The sequence below is a fragment of the Schistocerca americana genome, chromosome 7 (assembly GCF_021461395.2).
Source record: "Schistocerca americana isolate TAMUIC-IGC-003095 chromosome 7, iqSchAmer2.1, whole genome shotgun sequence".
In the NCBI taxonomy this organism is placed as follows: domain Eukaryota; kingdom Metazoa; phylum Arthropoda; class Insecta; order Orthoptera; family Acrididae; genus Schistocerca; species Schistocerca americana.
The window spans coordinates 296,403,244-296,410,902 of record NC_060125.1 but is presented as its reverse complement, the minus strand read 5'-3'; positions in this window follow the sequence as shown (position 1 = coordinate 296,410,902).

The following is a 7,659-nucleotide window of genomic DNA, read 5'->3' as shown; positions in this document are numbered from 1 at the left end:
GATTAGTTTTAAATTAGGAACTGGTTCCGGTCAGGATCTGTTTGATATAAAGCCTGATTGGTTATTCCACAATTTCAGGTTCTAACTGTTCTTGGGCTCGATCAAGTAAACATTGTGAGAGTATTTTGTACGTGACTGAGAGAAGAGAGATGCCTCAGTTATTATTAACATCGATTCTATCCCCTTTTTGTGATGTAATGGATGAATTATGGCATTTTTCCAGTCCTCAGGAATATTCTCAGTTTGCCAGATATGTTATCTGAGTGATCTCTTTTATAGTGTTAGGGCCAGCTTATTTTAGTAGTTCTGCAATTATACCGTCTTCTCCGAATGCTTTGTTGTTCTTAAGTCTCTTAATTTGTTTAGTTATTTCGATTTCGTCAGGTTCTTTAGAATTACGGTTGTGTTATTAGTTTCCTGTGGTCGGAATTTATTCGCTGGTTCTGGACAGTTTAATAGTCTTTTAACATAATTAGCAAGTACTTTACAGTTTTCCTGGTTGTTAAGAGCCAAACTGCCATTTCCATTTTTGAAGCAAAGACTTTGAGGTTCATAACCGGTTAGTTTTGTATTGAATGTTTTATAAAAGTTACTTGTATCGTTCTTCTGGAAGTCTTTTCCAATTTCTAAAAGTTGGGCATTTTCGTAGCTAGTCTGTCGGATTAATTTAGATGTTTCTTTTCTTACTGTTAGAAAGATGTCATATTTATTTTCATTTATGTTACTATTCCAATTTTTGAAGCCTTAGGCCGTGCGGTTAAAGGCGCTGCAGTCTGGAACCGCAAGACCGCTACGGTCGCAGGTTCGAATCCTGCCTCGGGCATGGATGTGTGTGATGTCCTTAGGTTAGTTAGGTTTAACTAGTTCTAAGTTCTAGGGGACTAATGACCTCAGCAGTTGAGTCCCATAGTGCTCAGAGCCATTTGAACCATTTTTTTTTTGAAGCCTTATGTCTATACTTAACTGCTGTTTGACAATCCACGTTCCACTAAGGGTGTTTTTTGTGCTGGTTTGATTAAATTTTCTTTTGGCTTTGTCAACTGTTGGATTGTTTTTTGTCAAGTTCGCTTTTTAGATATGGGTTTTTTTTTTCAGTAGTGTCAAATTTTGGGATAACCTTTTTTCTTTTGAAGGGTTTTTTACGTTGACGTTTTGCTTTTACTCGCGTTAAATAATAGTCAAAATCAATATTAGGCCCCTCCCTAACATGGGAATTCAAAATTTCTTTGTGGTTAGGATAAGAAATTGCTAAATGATCGATTTGGAATTCCCCAATAAATGTATTGGGTGTTGAGAATGGTTCTTTTTAAAATGTACTGACATGATTCTTAGGTTAAAATCTTCGCACGTTTCGACAAGTCTTTGGCCAATTTGGTTTGACCATTTACCCGCAGGAAATCCACCCACCGTTTTGTTATATTTTTTCTCCTTACCTAATTGAGAATTAGAATCACCCACTAAAATTTTAACATAGTTTGAGGGAATTATCGACATGATGCTTTCTAACGTTATCCAAACTTCATTAACCTCACGTTTTTTTTAACGGTTTCCTCATTGACTGGAATATGGGCATTAATTAAAGTGTATGCTTTATTTGCGCATTTAATAGAAATTGTCATTAGTCTATAACTAATGGGTTTTACCTCCGTTATTGAATTTAGAAAATGTTTGCGGACTGCGTTCCCAGTTGCGGTGTTTTATTAAGTATTCTTTCACCAGTTTTATTTTTAAAAAGACGATAATTGCAGAAATTTATGGCGTAATTGTCCGTCATTCGTGTTCCTAGAAGTGCCAAAATTTGAATCTTCGGTGCTGTGAATGTATCTCCCAAATTTATGAAGTTTACTTAGTTGCAAGAGTGTTTGTATGTTAAGTGTTGCAAAAGATGTATTTGTTTTGGTTTTAAGTTGGCCAGAAGACTCCGACTTCCCCTATTGAATCACACTGCATTTTAACCCGGCCGCCCCAGAACGCGAAACACCAGTAGCGCCAGTACTATTCGCGGAGGATTGACCACCTGGGGTAATATTGTGATTATCAAAATGCTCCATGATGATTGTACATGGAATGAGGCGGGGTTTAGTAGACTCATTGACTGAATTCGGAGTGTTAAGACTGGAAGGGTTAGTTCCAGAATATAAAATTTCAACCTCAGCACCGGTGAACAGACGCTGACCACTTTGCCGCTAGCTGCAAGACATACGCAAAGTGGATTTGGTAAAACTGTATTTGGCAGTATTCTTCATATCCCTGGCCGATATTTTACGATAAGCATCATTAGCTTCATCGGCACATTAGGACGAAACATTAGAATTTGGTCAGCTCATTGCAGTTACCTGAACCATGTCCAGCACTGTATGGTAGACGCATGCGTTTATCAGTCTAACAGTCAAGTAAACAGTAACTGTGTTCGTTTAGTTATAAACCCACGTCTCATTTCAGAACGTCAGTTGCGTCTGTAAGGTAACGTTCTCAAACCCTTCAAGTAACTGAGAAGCAAACCATACAGTGCAGTTTTGTAATATTAACTTAATATTTTCGGGTAGTCAGATGCGGTTCATGTTTGTGTCTTATTTGAATAAATTAATGTGTTCATTTAAAACTTGTTTCTGTTGTCACCTTTCATTAATCTCGCTTTCAGTGTTATGCAACTCTCCACTTTTGGCTCCACAGCTAGGGCCTTAACGTTTAATCGTATTAGTTGTTAATCAGTTTGGTCTCTTAATTCAGCTGGGTCTTAAAGGTGTGTCTGTCTAGTAACTAACTTTCTGAATCAGGTTAACAGTTTCGAACACACGCAGCGTTTTGCAACGCAAGTCGGCTTTGTTCGTGTCTTCACGGGCGCAATTAGAAAGCTTCTCTTGCTTCTGACGCCAAGGTCGCCCAGTAGCGTTTAGTCGAATCAAGGCGATCCTTTGCTCTTGTTTCTCTCCAGTGGCAGCTTACAAGGCGAGAGTTGTGGGACTCCCCTGCAAGATAGCAGTAAAGTGACACAATAGCTCTTAACCAGAGAATTACGAGGTAATAGTATATTTCTGTCAGAACACCAAAGAAAAAATACGCATCTCCTTGCCAGTTTATCGCGTGGTACCACGGATTGCCTGCCTGATGGACGCTCCGTTCTAGTGTCAAACTGTTCAGTCTACAGGTACCATACAAACTGTAGATACTGAAGCAAAGGTCCCTCGTGACTCAAATTATATTCACATGTTATATTATCTGCCTTCGGCAACGACTTATATTTCTCAGCTAACGGTCTTGCAGTTGTGTTGAATACTGTCGCACATCAGTCGGATATCATCTTCGAAGAGTGCTTTACGCTTCATTAACGTGTTGTCATTACTGGACAAGTGATGCGGTTAGCAATGACCGTACCAGGCACCATAATAGAGCACTATCTCCGCCTAGGTCTCTCTTACTGGAACGTCCTCAGCTGTAAAGGTAGCTACACATTCCGTCCAACGTTAAGACCATTGTGCAACAAGTATAGCTCATTTCAGAAGAGGGTACATGTTCACGGCTTCTTGCAGATCCAATTCGTGTAACAGATGGATCACAGTGTGGGAATGAAGTGGCGCGCCAAATGAAACTGTACTGGTTGCACTGTGCAGAATAATATTTATTCGTATGGAATTACGAACAGTGCAATGAATTAAGACTTTTATGTTTCTTGAAAGACGTACGTAAAATGTACAGATAAAACATTTAGCATTCAACGCAACTGAATTTAAAATAATATCGATTTATTATGTACACTACAGGACATTAAAATTGCTACACCAAGAAGAAATGCAGATGATAAACGGGTATTGATTGGACAAATATATTATACTAGAACTGACATGTGATTACATTTTCACACAATTTGGGTGCATAGATCCTGAGAAATCAGTACCCAAAACCACGAACTCAGGCCATAATAACGGCCTTGATACGCCTGGGCATTGAGTCAAACAGAGCTTGGATGGCGTGTACAGGAACAGCTGCCCATGCAGCTTCAACACGATACCACAGTTCCTCAAGAGTACTGACTGGCGCATTGTGACGAGACAGTTGCTCGGCCATCATTGACCAGACGTTTTCAGTTGGTGAGAGATCTGGAGAATGTGCTGGCAAGGGCAGCAGTCGAACATTTTCTGTATCCAGAAAGGCCCGTAAAGGACCTGCAACATGCGGTCGTGCATTATCCTGCTGGATTGTGGGGTTTCGCAGGGATCGAATGAAGGGTAGAGCCACGGGTCGTAACACATCTTAAATGAAACGTCCACTGTTCAAAGTGCCGTCAATGAGAACAAGAGGTGACCGAGACGTGTAACCAATGGCACCCCAAACCATCACGCCGGGTGAAAACGATAGTATGGCGATGACGAATACACGCTTCCAATGTCCGTTCACCGCGATGTCGCCAAACACGTATGCGACCATCATGATGCAGTTCACAGAACCTGGATTCATCCGAAAAAAATGACGTTTTGCCATTCGTGCACCCAGGTTCGTCGTTGTGTACACCATCGTAGGCGCTCCTGTCTGTGATGCAGCGTTAAGGGTAACGGCAGCCATGGTCTCCGAGCTGATAGTCCATGCTGCTGCAAACGTCGTCGAACTGTTCGTGCAGGTGGTTGTTGTCTTGCAAACGTCCCCATCTGTTGACTCAGGGATCGAGACGTGGCTGCACGATCCGTTACAGCCATGCGGATAAGATGCCTGTAATCTCGACTGCTAGTGATACGAGGCCGTTGGGATCCAGCACGGCGTTCCGTATTACCCTCCTGAACCCACTGATTCCATATTCTGCGAACAGTCATTGGATCTCGACCAACGAGAGCAGCAATGTCGCGATACGATAAACCACAATCGCTATAGGCTACAATCCGACCCTTATCAAAGTCGGAAACGTGATGGTACGGATTTCTCCTCCTTACACGAGGCATCACAACAACGTTTCACCAGGCTCGCCGGTCAACTGCTGTTTGTATATGATAAATCGGTTGGAAACTTCCCTCCTGTCAGCACGTTGTAGGTGTCGTCACCGGCGCTAGCCTTGTGTGAATGCTCTGAAAAGCTAATCATTTGCATATCACAGCATCTTCTTCCTGTCGGTTAAATTTCGCGTCTGTAGCCCGTCATCTTCGTGGCGTACCAATGTTAATGTCTAGTAGTGTATGTTATTCTTTGTTCTATGTTGATTTACTCCTTAATAATAACTCACTGAGCCAGCCCTGCAAGTCTGCCGGCCATCAGTATCGAAGGCAGCCCTGTCTCATTAAGTGACACGGTGAAACAGCTTGATGTCATTCTAGACCGCCGTCCTTTCAAATTGAATTCTTTCTGTTTGCTTAATAGTTTTGTGGATTTTTTCAATTTCCGTAAATATTTCCAGTTCCTCTAGCAAATTTAACAACAAACCTTCATCCGCTTCGTAGATTACGCACATGTAATCCTCAATCTCTCCTTTGGTATGACTGACAGAATTTGAATGTTCAGCTAATGCTATTCGGTTAGATCTTTATATTTTTGTAGTGTTGTTGTCAGCCGACGCTCTGTACTATATACTGATTTATGCTTGATTATTAGTTGCTGTAGTCTGCCTGGTTGGAAAATTTGGCGTCGGTCCTTCATAAGTAGCCACTTTTGGAGTGCTAACCTACTCACAAGATATGCGGCGATTAACTAAACCTCTGACCGTGCGCCTACGATGCATGCCCACACTGTTCTATAACTCATTGGCTTCCAAAAATTCTATTAATAATGAAGAAGTTGCAATATGTGAACACTTTTGTACGACACATTTAATTTATTTCAGTTTAAATTTAAGTACTATTTGTCTTCTTCTTCTGTTCTCACTCACACTACAATTACACCTATCAAGCATCAGTCACAAGCTTACATGTTTACCATTGTCGATTTCGTACCGTACGATCATATTTCAAGTATATAACCACTCCCCCGATGCGAACTTAATCCTGAGTTTCAAAATTATTATTCTGACAATGATCGCGTCTGTCAAACACATACGTGTCCTACTCTCGTGATGGTTCTGGCGCGACTAACTCATTCCTTCGCGCCAAACGATCTTCAGGCGCCATCTTTCCCTTCTGGCACTGTGTGGCATCCCCGTCAGCAATGTCGCTGCGGTGTAGTAAAGAAGCGTAAGTGTAGAGTCGATCCGTCAAGTACAGGATCGATAACCGCATACTTACAACATGAACTAGTCCTCCTGTCTGACTCATATACTCGTATTATGTGCTTCCGCATTTTAGGCAATTGGTTTCGTAGTCTGATGCACGGTTTTTTTCTGTTTTTCAAAGCGTGTCCAAGGAAATTATTCATCAAAGATCTACATCTACATTTAAGTGCTTGGTAGAGGGTTCGTCGAACCACAATCATACCATCTCTCTACCATTCCACTCCCGAAGAGCGCGCTGGAAAAACGAACACCTAATCCTTTCTGTTCGAGCTCTGATTTCTCTTATTTTGTATTGATGATCATTCCTACCTATGTAGGTTGGGCTCATCAAAATATTTTCGCATTCGGAAGAGAAAGTTAGCGACTGAAACTTCGTAAATAGAATTCGCCGCGACCAAAAATGTCTTTGCTTTAATGACTTCTATCCCAACTCGCATATCGTATCTGCCACACTCTCTCCCCTATTACGTGATAATACAAAACGAGCTGCCCTTTTTTGCACCCTTTCGATGTCCTCCGTCAGTCCCACCTGGTAAGGATCCCACACCGCGCAGCAATATTCTAACAGAGAACGAACGAGTGTAGTCTAAGCTGTCTCTTTAGTGGACTTAATGCATCTTCTAAGTGTCCTGCCAATGAAACGCAACCTTTGGCTCGCCTTCCCCACAATATTATCTATGTGGTCTTTCCAACTGAAGTTGTTCGTAATTTTAACACCCAGGTACTTAGTTGAATTGACAGCCTTGAGAATTTTACTATTTATCGAGTAATCGAATTCCAACGGATTTCTTTTGGAACTCATGTGGATCACCTCACACTTTTCGTTATTTAGCGTCAACTGCCACCTGCCACACCATACAGCAATCTTTTCTAATTCGCTTTGCAACTGATACTGGTCTTCGGATGACCTTACTAGACGGTAAATTACATCTGCGAACAACCTAAGAGAAATGCTCAGATTGTCACCCAGGTCATTTATATAGATCAGGAACAGCAGAGGTCCCAGGACGCTTCCCTGGGGAACACCTGATATCACTTCAGTTTTACTCGATGATTTGCCGTCTATTACTACGAACTGCGACCTTCCTGACAGTAAATCACGAATCCAGTCGCACAACTGAGACGATACCCCATAGGCCCGCAGCTTGATTAGAAGTCGCTTGTGAGGAACGGTGTCAAAAGCTTTCCGGAAATCTGGAAATACGGAATCAACTTGAGATCCCCTGTCGATAGCGGCCATCACTTCGTGCGAATAAAGAGCTAGCTGCGTTGCACAAGAACGATGTTTTCTGAAACCATGCTGATTACGTATCAATAGATCGTTCCCTTCGAGGTGATTCATAATGTTTGAATACAGTATACGCTCCAAAACCCTACTGCAAACCGACGTCAATGATATAGGTCTGTAGTTCGATGGATTACTCCTAATACCCTTCTTAAACATTGGTGCGACCTGCGCAATTTTCCAATCT